We start from the raw sequence: 17,407 nt of genomic DNA on the forward strand, positions 1-17,407 counted from the left end.
AAATGATAATGTTCCAGTATTTCAGAGCAGTGACTCATTATTTCCCAAATCTCCATTTATTTGTATATTCAAGTTAGTAACATATAAAAGTAGGCCAAAAAGAAAAACAGACTTTACTTTGGCAATTTCTATAGCCATTCATGAAAATAATAATTTTTCTTTTCCTCAGTTTCCCAATATAGTTATTAAATAATGTATAATTCTCAGTACCTCAAATGTAGAGATGCTTGTCATCTACCCTGGAATTTGTTATAATTCTTTCTGAAAATCAAATATTGAAAATCGCCACTGTGTTAATTAGATGCTGAAATGTTAAGTCTAATCATTATCCTGTCCAAGTCAAGTCCTGCAGATCATCAGAAGGTTTAGCCTAAATGGTCAATCAAGCTCATACTTTTATAGCTTAGAACATATACAGTATGCATACAGTATATCATTTTGATTGGGTATTTTTTTCCAATCATACTCACTCCCACTCTCTATCTTTTATATATTATATTTACATTTTTTGCCATAGTAGGTTAATAATAATGTCATAGTGATGTTGCATTGACCTTAATGTAATGGCTTTAATGTCTTTCTGACTGTGAAGTGATAGCTGTGTTGCCGTGATGTTATATAATGTTATGCTATAGTGAAGTCAGTGTCATATCATAGTAAGGTCATAGTGTTTTACTTTTATAGTGAGTAATGAATACATTATGCCATCAGTTCAGAATAAGGAGAGAACCCAAGTTTGGTTTATTATGGTTTACTTATGCCCAATGTTACTACGCTGCCATTGTCATGTAAGGGTTTTCTTTCTGCAGTGTCATAGTGATGTTACTATGGGGTTTTGCTGTACAATGATAGTGTTTTTGCAGTGAGAAAACCACCACTGCAACAACATGGTGGCTGCACAGCAGCATTACTATGAGATTATAATCAATTTGCAGAAAGGCTAATAGGCAAAGCAAATATCACTGTGATGCCAGACTGACGTCACTGGCCTTGTTAGCCTTCCAACAGCAATGCCTTTAGAAAATGACCAAAACAATCCTGCTAGTTATCCATATTTTACATTTGCTCCCCATATCCATGTGTCTGGATACCCATTAGATTTCTGCTAAATTATTCATTCTAACTATATTTAATTTCACACATCTATGATAGAATTTGTATAATGATGGAGATTGCACCATGTGCTATTTTTGCACATATAAAAAAAAGTTCTGTTTCATTTTCAAATATATACATTTACAAATATATAATTCCAAAATATAATATACCAGATGGAGAGATATATTGTTTTTCAAGCTGATAATATGTCACATGAATTGACATTCAAAAGCGATAAAAACACAAACATACAAAGAAAATGTACAGTCATTCTGCTACACTTGAAAAAGTATAGCATAAGTCAGTTTTCCTCACATACTTTTTCAAAGGTACAGATACAGCTTTTAATACAACTCTAAATACGGCTTTTAAACCTTTGAAATGAAATTATTTGCCTTCTGCTTCTTTCCAGATTTCAAATGGGAGTCACTTATCCCATCAGCCAAAAAGCTATTGCTCTGTAAGATTAAAATTAGCAGCAGTATTCATTATGGACTGGAGAGCAAGGGCTTATTTATACAGTGGTGTGAAAAACTATTTGCCCCCTTCCTGATTTCTTATTCTTTTGCATGTTTGTCACACAAAATGTTTCTGATCATCAAACACATTTAACTATTAGTCAAAGATAACACAAGTAAACACAAAATGCAGTTTTTAAATGAGGGTTTTTATTATTTAGGGAGAAAAAAAATCCAAACCTACATGGCCCTGTGTGAAAAAGTAATTGCCCCCTGAACCTAATAACTGGTTGGGCCACCCTTAGCAGCAATAACTGCAATCAAGCGTTTGCGATAACTTGCAACGAGTCTTTTACAGCGCTCTGGAGGAATTTTGGCCCACTCATCTTTGCAGAATTGTTGTAATTCAGCTTTATTTGAGGGTTTTCTAGCATGAACCGCCTTTTTAAGGTCATGCCACAACATCTCAATAGGATTCAGGTCAGGACTTTGACTGGGCCACTCCAAAGTCTTCATTTTGTTTTTCTTCAGCCATTCAGAGGTGGATTTGCTGGTGTGTTTTGGGTCATTGTCCTGCTGCAGCACCCAAGATCGCTTCAGCTTGAGTTGACGAACAGATGGCCGGACATTCTCCTTCAGGAGTTTTTGGTAGACAGTAGAATTCATGGTTCCATCTATCACAGCAAGCCTTCCAGGTCCTGAAGCAGCAAAACAAGCCCAGACCATCACACTACCACCACCATATTTTACTGTTGGTATGATGTTCTTTTTCTGAAATGCTGTGTTACTTTTACGCCAGATGTAACGGGACACGCACCTTCCAAAAAGTTCAACTTTTGTCTCGTCGGTCCACAAGGTATTTTCCCAAAAGTCTTGGCAATCATTGAGATGTTTTTTAGCAAAATTGAGACGAGCCATAATGTTCTTTTTGCTTAAAAGTGGTTTGCGCCTTGGAAATCTGCCATGCAGGCCATTTTTGCCCAGTCTCTTTCTTATGGTGGAGTCGTGAACACTGACCTTAATTGAGGCAAATGAGGCCTGCAGTTCTTTAGATGTTGTCCTGGGGTCTTTTGTGGCCTCTCGGATGAGTTGTCTCTGCGCTCTTGGGGTAATTTAGTCGGCCGGCCACTCCTGGGAAGGTTCACCACTGTTCCATGTTTTTGCCATTTGTGGATAATGGCTCTCACTGTGGTTCGCTGGAGTCCCAAAGCTTTAGAAATGGCTTTATAACCTTTACCAGACTGATAGATCTCAATTACTTTTGTTCTCATTTGTTCCTGAATTTCTTTGGATCTTGGCATGATGTCTAGCTTTTGAGGTGCTTTTGGTCTACTTCTCTGTGTCAGGTAGCTCCTATTTAAGTGATTTCTTGATTGAAACAGGTGTGGCAGTAATCAGGCCTGGGGGTGACTACAGAAATTGAACTCAGGTGTGATAAACCACAGTTAAGTTATTTTTTAACAAGGGGGGGCAATCACTTTTTCACACAGGGCCATGTAGATTTGGAGTTTTTTTTCTCCCTTAATAACGTAAACCTTCATTTAAAAACTGCATTTTGTGTTCAATTATGTTATCTTTGACTAATGGTTAACGGTTTTTGATGAGCAGAAACATTTAAGTGTGACAAACATGCAAAAGAATAAGAAACCAGGAAGGGGGCAAATAGTTTTTCACACCACTGTATATAGGCACAGAGGGCCTGTGCTTATATAATCAAAACAATGCAAAAATAAATAAATAAGATCCTCCCCAGCTGCCGCCAGTTGAAACCTAGTGAAATACTGTGGCACAGTTGGGGGAGGGGTACAGGGAGTCTGCAGGCTGGGAAGTGACGTCACTTCCAGCAGAGGTGTCTTCACGCGTAGAGGAAGTGACATCATGCATAGTAGGCATGTGACGTCACTTCTGCAACCCAAGGGACACATTTAGGTCTGGTGTCACCCTATAGCCCTTCTGCAGAGGTTACAGTTTTTATGCCAATTAATAAAGAGTTACAGTAACTGGCTTGATTATAAAATGAATCAGAATTTTAGTAGCATCTTGGGTGATACATTATCATATTCTGGATATTCCCTAGGTTAGTGTTGTGGTACCTGTGGTACTGAGGGCCGAAATATTTCTCACATACATTGTGGAGGTCCGATAATGGAAGCCAGTGTTGACCACTCCCTTTTTAAAAACCACACCCCCTTCAAACCACACCCATGGTATCACAAGAGCTTTTAAGAGCTTTTATTGTGAGTAAGAAATAGCATCAGTCAGGTATAACCTAAATGCTCAAGTAGTTTAGAAACAAACGGAAGCAGAGAGGTGGGGCAAAGGTTACCACAATTGGAGGAATCAAGAGGGTTTTTTTCAGAAACGAGCTGACAAGTGCAGGTTTTAGTTGGGAGGGAAAGCGTACCACTGAGAGAAATACATTAAATAGATGAATTAAAGGAGAAGTAACACTAAAAATTTTTAAGTGAAAAAGCTATTCTACACTGCACCAAGAACTGCCCTATCCTGCAAACCCCTTAGTATTTTGAATGCTTTAAAAGAAAATACCTGTTAAAACTTGGCTTCCTGTCAATTGAACTAAGGCGATACGGCGAAGGAAGGAGCAGGCATCAACTATGTGGCGATCGATTGATCGAGCCTAGCCTTCATTCTGTATAGGAAGGAGTCAGGCCAGACTCGATCAATCGATAGTTGTATAGTTGATGCCTGCTCCTTCCTTTTCCGTATCACCTTTTAAAGCATTCAAAATACTAAGGGGTTTGCAGGATAGGGCAGTTCTTGGTGCAGGGTAGAATAGCTTTTTCACTCAAAACATTTTAGTGTTACTTTTCCTTTAAGGCTTTGATTACAGGGCTTGGCATTGCAAGGGATAGCAAAAGAATAGAATGGAGTGGGCAGGTTGTCAAGGTTATGGCAAACGTAGAGATTAGTTGCCTGGTAAATCTGCTCTACTGTAATTGATTAATCTCCTGAAAGTGCTCTCCCACCGGCAATAATATATATAGCCAGGGGGAAAACATACGCGTCACTTTGGATTTCTGAAGTTGCCTGCAAGGAGACTTTGGATTACTTCAGAAGATGGAAGCAATGTGTATGTTTTTCCACTGGTGATTTACATTATTGCCAGTGGAAAAGCATTTCCAGGAGATTAGTGCCTGTGGTAGAGCAGATTTATTATGGGCAACTGATCTCAATGTGTGCTATCCCCTGAATGTGTGAGGGGTCAAAAGTTCTGAGACTACCTCTTCAGTCACAGGGAAGATGGAATACAGAGAAGACATGGTAATATGGAGGGAGGAAGGTGAATTGCTTGCGAGATGTTATTGAGTGATGTAATTCCTGATGTTGTCAATTTTGCACACGGGGAGATTAGTCGTCCGCGATAAATCTTAACTATTGTGGGCAACTAATCTCCCCTACATGCCATCCCACTGGCAAGAGTGTAAATAGCAGTGGGATGGTATACAAATCACTTCAGTCGCCCAAAACTTTGGGCGATTTTGGAAAACCAAAGCTCCGCGTATGCCATCCCACTGCGATTTACACTCCTGCTGGTGGAATGACATGTCAGAGAGATTAGTCACCCGCAATAGCGAAGATTTATCGCGGGCAACTAATCTCCCCATGTACTCAGCAATACCTTGGGCAATGCTTGATATTCACTGAGGGGGTGGGGAAGGGGAGTGTATTGACTTAAAGGCAGAGAAATGTTGTGCAGGTTTTTTAGATAGGGAGGTAATGAGTGCAGTTAGTAGGTTTGTTTAGTAAGGCAAAGACTGGTATTATATGAAAGTAGAAAAGATTTATGGAAAATTCTATTTTTGACAAGTGCTCAAATGTATGTGACTGCCTTTGGAGAGTTTTGATATACAAGGTTGGAGCTGTTTGAGTGCAAGCAAGAGCAAGCTCATTAAGGGCAATGTTGAGCACATTATGGTAGTAGCCAGATTAGGACAGGAGCAGGACTAGAATGAGGGTTAGGCTGAAAAGGCATGTGCCTAGGGTACAACAGTTGGGGGGGACACTAGGCATGTACCTTTTCTTTCTGCCCACCCCTCCCCCACAACATCACTGTGCATACATGCACTCAATTGCAAATGCCCCTTGCAAGCACTATGCCATCTGCAACAGGAGCACTCACACCAATGTGTGCGACATAGGATCAGGTGATGTGTCAACCAGTCCTACGTCACAAGCATGGACCAACAGTTTTAGACAACATAGCACTTCTGAGGGGTATTTTCTTGCAAAAGTATTTTTCTCCCAACTGGAGTGTACGCTTTATTAGCCAGCACCTCAGGTGGGGAAACTATTTTGTTCTTTAAATGGATTCTAGAAATTCTTAGCTCCATGGATATTTCAATATTTGTAAAACAATTTATGCAGAATTGGGTATCTTTAAAATACTAGGAAAGAATGACAAAACAAGAGTTTTATTAATATAGAGAATAATGAAGTCATATTTAAGGGGAATTGTTATTAAAGCTTTGCCTTTCAATACAGGTGGTACAATACCAGCAAGCAAGGGAAAGGGTTTTTTTTTTAACAAAGACTATATTTTATTTTTTTGCCTACTGCAAAAAACGTATCCATGCTGTTTGTCAGTGGCAAATTGCAAACTAGGCAGCGTGGTGGCACAATGGTTAGCACTGCAGCCTTGGGGTCTGGGTTGGATTCAATTTTCTTCAGCAGGCAGGTTAATTAACTCCTTATAAAATTGCCCCGTTTGTGTGAATGTGATAGGGTCTTTACAATTTAAGCTCCACTGGGACAGAGCCAGATGTGAATGATGTATAGGCTGTAAAATGCACTGTAAAATATGTTAATGCTATATAAATAGAGGATAATAATAATAACTGCTCATCCTGCAATCAGCCAGTCAAAGCAGGTGAATTCTCTGAGAGACTCTGTATGGAGACAGAAAAAAAGAATAATGTTAATTAAACATTAATAAATTATTTCATATTTATTATAGTAAAGTTTAGAATTCTCTACTGTAAATATAATACAGGAGTAAGAACAAAAATAAAAGATATTAATTTGAACTAACATTTTATTGCAGTATTTGCTATCAACTCTGCTTTATTCAATCACCTTTTATCTCATCTAAAAAAAACAGCTAATCTACTACAGGTATGGGATCCCTTATCCGGAAACCCGAGGTCCCGAGCATTCTGGATAAGAGGTCCCATACCACTACTATCAATTGAGTCTTAACTAATTTATATTAACTAACTGCTGCCAAAAGCCCTACCAAAAATATTATAGATATTTTCAATTAAATATAGCATGTTTTTTTATAAGACGTACCACATTTTCAAAAGAAGCAGATTTACTTGGAGTTGAAAAATGTTGATGCAAATAAGAAAGGGTTGAGATTTTTTTTCTCACCTTGTCTAGTGGGAAATGCTAGTTTCTTGGGCATTTATTCTTTTCTAGGACTTTTTTCTCAGCACAATGTCCAAGTCATTTGCCTTTATAAGAACAAGTCTAAAATTTCTCAAGCATTTTGAGTGAAAGAAATTATATCCCCCAATTGGTTGTAACTGTTCTCTCTAGCTTAAACTGGCTAATTTTAAAATACTTGTTTGTAAATGTGCATGAAACTCTCCCTCCAGAGAAAAGAAATGTGCTAATTTTTTTGATAAATGAGAGAAAACGTTCTTTTTAAAGCTGCCTATAGGGGTCACTTAACAGTACCTGGGACGCAAGTGCAAGAACTAAATTAAAGGCTACAAGAGCATTCCCTTTGGTGCTCTTTAACAAGCACAAGGGTGTTCAAATACTTATGTTCCTCACTGTATATCATTTTAGATGTTATAATGACTTCTGGCCCCTAGATGGCGAGGACACAAGCTTTATCAGGATTTTTGCGTGTGTTTATGTGTAACATGAAGATGTTTTGTTGTTGATTCCAGACAAAGTGAGATATTTTACAGAATTAATCCATTTCAGCAGAACCTGCCACATTTAAATGGCGCGCCATTTAAGTTTGGCAGGTTCTGTAGTCTAGATCCAGAGAGATTCACCGAACAGCACATTGGCATACCACAGTCATTATATCCTACAGAGGAAAGGTATCCAACCTTCCAGTCAATCTCAGTATGCAAGAAAAGTTCTTGCTGAACTATAGTGTATATATAGTGTAGCATAGTGTGTACATGCTACACTATATAGGATGTTAAAGGAGACATATCCTATAAAAATTATGAATGTACCAGTGAATTATACTCCTCTAGATATACACTCACCTAAAGGATTATTAGGAACACCATACTAATACCCTTCTCTGACCTCTAGCATCAACAAGGCATTTTCGCCCACAGGACTGTCGCATACTGGATGTTTTTCCCTTTTCACACCATTCTTTGTAAACCCTAGAAATGGTTGTGCGTGAAAATCCCAGTAACTGAGCAGATTGTGAAATACTCAGACCGGCCCGTCTGGCACCAACAACCATGCCACGCTCAAAATTGCTTAAATCACCTTTCTTTCCCATTCTGACATTCAGTTTGGAGTTCAGGAGATTGTCTTGACCAGGACCACACCCCTAAATGCATTGAAGCAACTGCCATGTGATTGGTTGATTAGATAATTGCATTAATTAGAAATTGAACAGGTGTTCCTAATAAACCTTTAGGTGATTGTAGAAGGAATGTGCTTAAAAAAGCTGTGTTTCAGGCTGATTTATTGAGAAATTCCCCCAAAACCTCATTAGTCCCGCCCATCTGTTCCACTTTCTGCTGGCTGAATTCTCTGAATGTGCAGGGGAGCCGGCGGCCCTCCGTACACTGCACTGTAGGATAGGAACCAATCAGCAGCTAGGCTGACCTGATAGGGAACTGAAGCCTGTCTTTGCTTGTGTGAGTGCAGGGCTGTGATTGGCTCTCCCCCTCCTACTGTGCCTCTGGCAGGGACTGTTAGGACACGCCCACTCTTCATTTCAAACATGGTCAGAGAAGAGATAAGATCTATAGGGAACTCCAACAAAGGGGCCATTTTTACAGATAGATTTAATTTTAAGCACAAAGGGAAACCAGCACCGTATATTATTCATAATTGCCTACAATATTAGGGTTTTTCCAGTTTATCCAATATGTCTCCTTTAAGTTTAGAGGTAAAAATAGAGGTTTATGGCCTGTCAAGCCATATCTTACCCCATTGTGACCCATGTGTAGTACAACTGCAGTCTCCTAGTACAATAAAGGGGTTAGTTCAACTACCATGAGAGGTTGCTCGATGGATCAATTCTCAATGGACCATTCTCATGATAAATTGGGTACAGAACCGCTCTAGTTAACACAAATTACATCAGTTTAGGGAAATAAAAGAGAAATTGTTTAACTGGGAGTAGCTAGTTCACAGTGGTGTCAATACTACACCCCAGCTTGTGGGATTATAAATAAAATTAGTTTAGTCAACAAAAGTAAACAGAATAGGTTAATTTGAAACAAGGAAACCATATATTGGTCCATACTTCCATCAAGAGTGTATTTTTCACTAATCCCCAAGGAATAGTTGTAACAGTCAATAATTCAAATAAAAATGGATAAAGGCAAATGTTCATTTAGGCCCCTAGGGGCTATTGTGCCCAGTCTGTGTATCCACCTGGATTCCAATCTCAAAAGTTCCAAATCTGTCACCACCCCTCCTATTTGGAGGCACACAGTCGATTATCATGTGTCGATTTTCCAACCAAGTATTAGAAATGAACATTTTATTTCCAGTTATTTAATTTGTCCAATTACTTTTGATCTCTTGAAATGAAGGTATTGTGTTAAAAAAAAATGCTTTAGTGGCCTTACATTTTTATGCAGTCGTTTTGTTCACCCACTGAATTAAAGCTGAAAGTCTGCACTTCAACTGCATCTGAGTTGTTTCATTTAAAATTCATTGTGGTAATGTACAGAACCAAAATTAGGAAAAAGTTGTCTCTGTCCAAATATTTATGGACCTAACTGGATATTATACAGGAAATGGGAATCTCTAATTATACAGAAAATAGTACAGAACCAATAAATTTTGTTGCAAACATGTAAATGAATTATATTATTATGTTTTTGGAAATTGCCAACCTCTTCCTACATATCTGTGCCAGACAACTTTGAAACCATGGTCTAACATTTTTCTATTTTTCAACTGCATTAGTGCTACTAATAGAACCCTGTTAAATTAATCATGAATGATGCTTAATATTCAAGTATTGATTACACTTTTTCTAAATTCAATATCTTGGCCTCAGCATATAAATCAAGACTTACTTTTCCATAATATACTGTCTTTTAATGTGACCTCTTAATGGAAAAAACATCAGCGTATCAACAAGAAATAGCCAATGGAATGTAAAAGCTCACATAAAATGATTGTGAAACAAGTTTGATTTAGAATAAGCTCTATGGATTAATTAGTAAGAAGAAGCCAAAATCATACGCATGAATATTTTTTTTCTTTATTTTTAGTTTAGCTGTGGTAAATCTACATTTTAAAATTTCTTTCAGATTTTTAATTATTATACAATAATAATTATTATACAATAATAATTAAACAGAGATTTAGGGGCAGATTCATCAAAGTACGAGTTCGAATCCTGAAATGGGTAAAATTCAGATTAGATATGATCATTTCTGATGATCGGAAATGTCACGAAAATGCTTACGAAAAAATCGCAATAGTCCCGATAATATCGTATTGGCAATCCGAAAGTCACGAAAGTTTGATCCTTCTCTGCATGTTTTTGAAAGCCTCCCATAGGACTCAATGGCATTCTGCAGCTCCAACCTGGCCAAAGGAAAGTCACAATAACAAAGCTTTAATGAATCCGAAACTTTTGTACTCCTTGAGACAAATACGATTTTGACGCGTAAAATTTGTCACAAAGTGCGAAAAAGCTGCGCAAATTAACGAAAAAAAAAAATGTAGAAAATACGCACAGTTCTATAAATTAGAAAAAATATGATTTTTTGGTATTCGGAAGCAATCGTACTTTGATAAATGTGCCCCTTAGAATTGTCAGTGGTGGTGCTTTGACCTACCAGCACATCTATCTCCTAGAGGTTGGGGCAGAGACATATTCATCACTGAAAGTCTAGTTTATTCTTTTGTCAACCTGCAAACAAATCCCTTCCTACCATAATGAATTGGCAGGTGTGGATTGTCATCTCTTACATATCATATGAAAGGCTATTTATATATAGAGACAAATCATTAAAAATGTGTCTGTGCAGGACTGTGCCCAGGGCAAAGATCCCATTGGTGAGCAATCCCATTACCATCTTCCCCTTATGTCTGTAGCAGTTTTGCTTCTAGCCTAAGCAGTAATACAAACCAATTCTCAGGCCCAGGAAAGCCACAAGGTATTTTAGTAAGCATTTGTTTTCCTTTAATCTTTAAATGTGAACTAAATTGTTTCTCAGTCTATTTGTAAGGGTACCTGGTGGTCTAGTGGGCTAGCAGCAGAGACACCCACATCCTCCTTGTGCATGCCGTTTGGTACCAATTATGACACTGCATGATTTTATTTTTGGCACGTAGTTCCAATATTTATTCACCCTTAGTGCATCAATGCCTATCATAGGACTATGTTCATAGTTCCTGGGTGCATTTCTGTAATGCCTTTGTTACCGACCTTTACCTGTTATTTGACCTTACCTGAACTCTGCCTGGACCAACCTTTGCCTTTTATTTGACTTTGTTTGAACTCTGCCTGGACTGACCCCACCTTGTTTCCTTCTGCCTTCCCATTTGCTACGATTTGGCCCCTTTGCTCGCTCTTGTCTTGTTCCTCTCACATTAAGGCCTGGCATCTTAGTAGCTGAGGGTTCCTCCCAGAGCCAAAGGCAGCTGCTGTAGGCAGAAGGGTGAGCTGAGACCAGTATCTTGACATAAGTGCCAATCGTTATTACTGTTATATAGAATGTAAAATTTACATACTAAATAATATAACCTTTGCACTGTGACAGCTCAGCCATTTATAGAAAGGAAGGTTAAAAAAATAAATATAAATTAGCCACATAGCTATTTAAACTCCAGCTGTCAAGCATTTTTTGTGATTTGGAAAGCAATGTTATGAACAGTTTCAACAGACTAAGCAAATGTTGCTATTAAGCCTTTCAATAAAATGTATTTATAGGCAGTTGAAAGGCAGTTACTGAAGTCTGAACACAAAACAATTTCTTATGTAGCACCGAACCCTGGCTATTAAAATAAGGTAAAATCGTCCTCGAAGGTAATGGAAGTTTAATGCAGGTTTAATAAATATATGTATATGGCGTTCAAGAATTTCACTTCTATATTATATATAAATAGCAAAGGTATCTTTCAACTATCCAGGCATGAATATATGCCATATCACTCATGCTACCAGTGTCAAGACAAGCATCAAAACACACATGCTTTGTTTACACAAGTAATATTTGTACCTAATTCTGGAATGCTAAAATAAGAACCAAGCTGTCAATTATATCTTTAGTCCCATAACATAAGATGTTTTTAATGGCAATGTCCCCTCAAATTGGAGTGTAGTGTAGAGATCAAATTGTCTTTCTCCTTTATGGCAAAATATATCGTATTAAGCAATTATCATTATGCTAGCAGATTACCTGTTTACCCTGTGTACCCTTTTTCCTGTAATAATAAAACAGGAGCCATATTGGTGGCAAAACTGTTCTATTGAGTTTATTTAGGGGGACAATTACTAAGGGTTGTTTTTTTCATGATTTGTATTTTTTTGTGCAAAAAAATTTTATCACAGAAAAAACTTGATTTTTTTACCATTTATTATGCAACAAAACTGCCAAATCCAAAAGAAAAAAAACATCTAAAAGATCATGTAGAGGTCAATGGCAGTTGTCCTTGTTACAACTGGACATTCTTTCTTTGCTTTGTGATTTTAGAGTTTTTTTGCATTTGTGTGACAATAGGAAAAGTTGTGGTTTTCACTTTTTTTCTGTTTTTTTTTTCGTTGTTGCTTTTTCAATTCAGAACTTTTAATAAATGACAAGACATTCATAATTTGTACAAACTACCAATACAACTTCATAATTTGTATAGACTACCGACAGTGACATGGGCACCCCCCTGAACATTAATAAGCATGTGGTTTCTGTATCTGATTACCTCAGCTTGCTGCCCAACCCATGCACCCAAAGCTAATGCCACGTAGCGTATTCTCGGAAAGCCCAAAAACCCTTGCCGAGAATGCGCCCACTACTGTAAAATCATTGAATATGCTCAGGTGCAGGTACATGTAGCCGGTATCCACAGTGTGGCATTAGCCTAAGGAACACTTGACATATTACCTGCAGAATCTGCTTTATACGTTTAAAAAAAGTGTCTACAAAATCACTTCTTGCTTTTAACACTAACTGGCTCTACATTTCTCAGCACTGAATTTATTTATATAAAACCAAAGTTTTATCACCTGTGAGGTTTAGGCTCTGCTCAAATCAGGCTGTATTTTGGCCTGTGGATAAACGCAGGTTGAGAAACTGCTTGACCGCTCACCTCCACTCCATGTTGTTTCTGCACCTGCAGGCATAGGGTCTGATTTACTAATCCACGAATCCGAATGAGAAAAATTCGGATTGGAAAACGAACATTTTGTGACTTTTTCGTATTTTTTGCGATTTTTTTCATCGCCGTTACGACTTTCCCGTAAATTGTCGCGAATTTTTCGTAACCGGTACGACTTGCGCGAATTGTCGCGACTTTTTCATTGCCATTATAAGTTTTGAGAATTGTCGCGACTTTTTCATTGCCATTATAAGTTTTGAGAATTGTCGCGACATTTTCATTGCCATTATAAGTTTCGTGAATTGTCGCGACTTTTTCATTGCCATTATAAGTTTCGTGAATTGTCGCGACTTTTTCATAGCCATTACGACTTTCGCGAATTATCGCAACTTTCGTATTGAGAGCTCGAAAAAGTCGCGACAATTCGCGAAAAAGACGCAAAGTACCGATCATTACGAAAAAAACGCATTCGGACGCTTTTCGGACGTTCGTGTATTAGTAAATGTGCCCCATAGTGTTGGCCTGAGTACAAACACATGTAGCTGATTTCTGCGTGCAAATGCTAGAGAGTGCGATTTTGTGTTGAAAGTGCCCAGTGTATCTGCTCAGAGGCCAACACTGTGCCTGAAGGTGCAGAAAAAACATGGAGTGGAGGTGAGTGCTCACTATTTATTGGCTGGTGGGGGCTGTATGGGCCTCTGTACTTTAATTGCCAGGGTTTATGTTGAATCCCAGTCTGGACCTGTTCCCTAGTGCCACCTTTTTGATAAGGAAAGGTGGCTTTTAGTGTTATTAAAGTTTCTGCCTTATTCATGAAATGAATAAGTCAAATCTAAGTCTATAAAAATATATATATACATACCACCAATTCACAAAATTTCACGTGTTTTTTTAATTGGTATAAATGTGGGGATCCACAGTCTAAACAACTTTGTGATATTACATTGTACAGATCTATTATCTGGAATATTTGGAATCTAGGGTTTTCCAGATCTTTTCGTAATTTCGAACATCAAATCATAAGTCTGCTAAAACACATTTAAACATGAAATAACCCCAATAGGATTGTTTTGACACCAATATGGATTTATGAAGCTTAGTTAGGATCAAGTACAAAAAAGGAAATATTTAAAAAAAAAAATTAGATTTATTTGCTGTAAAGTGGAGATGGCCTTCCTGTTATTCAGAACATTCTGGGTTTCCAGATACCTGTACTATCTAACATAGTAAGTTAGGTTGAAAAAAGGCATTCACACATCAAGTTCAACCTTAATGCCTAAATTCCTTCCTTAGTCGCCCGCGACAAATCTCCCTTGTTGCGGGCGACTAATCTCCCCGAAATGCCATCTCACCGGCAAAAATGTAAATCGCCGATGGGATGGCATACGCGGCGCCGCGATTTCCCCAAAATAGTGGATTTTGTGGAAATTGCGGTGCTGCGTATGCCATCAGGTGGGATGGCATTTTGGGGAGATTAGTTGGCCGCGACAAGGGAGATTTGTCATGGGCAACTAATCTCCCTTGTGCCACAGCCCTTAGGGAGGGAATTCCACTGCTTCACAGCAAAAAATCCTCTTTGAATGTTTAAACGGAACCTCCTTTCTTCTATTCGCAATGGGTGGCCTTGTGTCAGTTGGAAGGGCCTACTGGTAAATTCAGCATTAAAAAGATTATTATATAATCCACTTATATATTTATACATAGTTATCATATCACTCCTTAAAGTGGACCTGTCACCCAGACATAAACAGCTGTATAATAAAAGCCCTTTTCAAATTAAACATGTAACCCAAAGTCATTTTTTTATTAACACATCTATACCCATTAAATAAGCATTTAAATGTCCCAGCTGTCAATCATATATTGCCTGCCCCACCTCTATGCCTTAGGCATAGGGGTGGGGCAGACAGTTACTTTCACTTTCAGTTCAGAACTTCTTAGATATCACTGCACTCCTCACATCCCCCCTCCCTCCTCCCCATCTAATTGTGTAACCAGTGCATGGACATGGGCATCTGGTCCCCCATTCTGGCACAGAAACAAGATTTTAGCAGGATACACAGCTTGCCTTAATAACAGTGTCCACAAAATGGTGCCTGCCTGTTTTCTGCAATTGTCAATTCCAGTGCTGAAGGAAATAAGTTTAAAATAATTTATATAGTGTAATTGCAGTTTATTTTGCTTGATAAACACAATATAAAACAATTTGTAATTATTTTTTAGGGTGACAGGTCCCCTTTAAATGCTCTTTTCTAATGTAAACAACTCTAACTTGGCCAGTCTTTTTTCATAACTGAGACTTTCCAGTCCCATTAAATGGCTTGCATATTTTTACATCCTAGGTGCATGACCTTACATTTACTGGGCTGCAGAGTTTTGTGTCATCTGCAAACACTGATAAATTACTTATAATACCCTCCCCTAAGTCATTTATGAATAAATCAAACAAAAGTGGACCCAGTACAGAATCCTGAGGGTCCCCACTAAGAACCTTACTCCAAGTAGAGAATGTACCATTAACAACCACCCTCTGTACCTGATCCTGTAGCCAGTTTCCATTCCGTGTGTACACAACTTCACTAAGATAACAGACCTTAGTTTAGAAAGCAGTCGATTGTGGGGCAGGTTATTAAATGCATTGGCAAAATCCAAATAGATCTACTGCATCTCACTGTCCAGCTTCTTACTAACCTCATTATAAAAAGCAATTAAATTTGTCTGACATGACCTATAAAGCCATGCTTATAACCAGGGCTGTGGAGTCGGTAGATAAATTCTCCGACTCCTCAGTTTCTGATACTTCCGACTCTGACTCCTCTGTTTTTAATATACTAATGTATTTTATACATTCATACAGTCAATGAAAAGCATGCTTCATGGTCACTCAACGTGTTCGTTTATTCACTGCGTGCATTGGGCTTTATTCTTATAGCAGAGAAGTAATTAATTATGACTGTTTGTGAATTGGGACATTTAAACTTGCGGAGTCGGAGTCGGTTCATTTTTTGCCGACTCCGACTCCAGGTACCCAAAATTGCCTCCGACTCCACAGCCCTGCTGATAACTGCTTATAACGCCAATTTCCAGAACAAAATTTTCTATGTGATCCCATAACAAGCCTTCAAATAACTTGCCCACCATAAATGTCAAACTTACTGGCAAAGCTGAGATCGTAATCCCTTTTTAAATATAGGAATGACACTAGATTTCCTCCATTCCATAGGTACCATACCAAATGAAAGCGAGTCTAAGAATATCCACATTTTCTTGCACCCAGACAATTGAAAATGGTGACATGAATGCTTCGATGCGTATTTAATTATTTGTACACACGCCCATATGTCTTTTGTACTGAGGAACATCAATTGCCAGGCAGTCCTGTGTATGTGTATATTCTACATCTACACATTTTGCAGCTCCTTGTCTTTCAGAATGCGCCCACTCACATTAACATTCCCGCAGGCTAGATTTTTCTCACGACTGACTATTTTCCAAACCATGGAAAGCATCTTTGTTTAGAAGCTTGAGTCACTAAAAGGCTTCAGGTCACCCTGCTGTTCTTAGTTCCGCAATATGCCAATTTGAATTGTTCCCTTTCCAATTTTTCTCCTGTTTGTGAAATAGTTTCTCAACCTTATTTTTATTTTGAATTTTAGGAAAATCAAATAAATGCTGCCTACACATTTCACACGAATTTTTTAAAAAAAACACAGACTGGAATGTTTAGTATATTATATAATAAAACAAAGCCATAAATATCCCATAAATGATATCCTTATAAATGGTGATGTCATCAATTATCATCGTAGCTCAGTGATGTATTTTCTGTCACATGACTCACTGAAACTTGTGTATTATAGTAAATAATATACCCCCTACTAAAAAAATGAAGATATTAGCAGTCACTTTAGAGTTCCATGACCTGTATAAAACCCACTCTGCCCTTTATTTGGTCTTACAACTTTTTTATATTTTATTCACTATATATTAAGTGTCATAATACTGTAGGTTCACCACTTCAAAGTCCTGTAGTATTCATCTTTTCTCCCTTGGATGAGGGCCTCCCACACACATAAAATGGCTGCAGTGCAATAAAAGTTGTACATGTCAATGTATCTGCATCTGTTCTTTTTAGATCACCATGCTTATGTCTGTTAAAATCATCTAGAACCATACCTGTAGGTACATTTTTAGATCTGTTTAATTTCTAATGGCGTTGTTTTCCCTAAGGAAGACACCCGTCTGTGGTGCTGAAATAGTGAAAATAAAGTATAAAATGTTTGCACTAAATGAGATCATGGAGCATTGGCATATTAATAAGTATAACAGAATAGTAAGGA

This window comes from Xenopus tropicalis, chromosome 2, assembly GCF_000004195.4.
Source record: "Xenopus tropicalis strain Nigerian chromosome 2, UCB_Xtro_10.0, whole genome shotgun sequence".
In the NCBI taxonomy this organism is placed as follows: Eukaryota; Metazoa; Chordata; class Amphibia; order Anura; family Pipidae; genus Xenopus; species Xenopus tropicalis.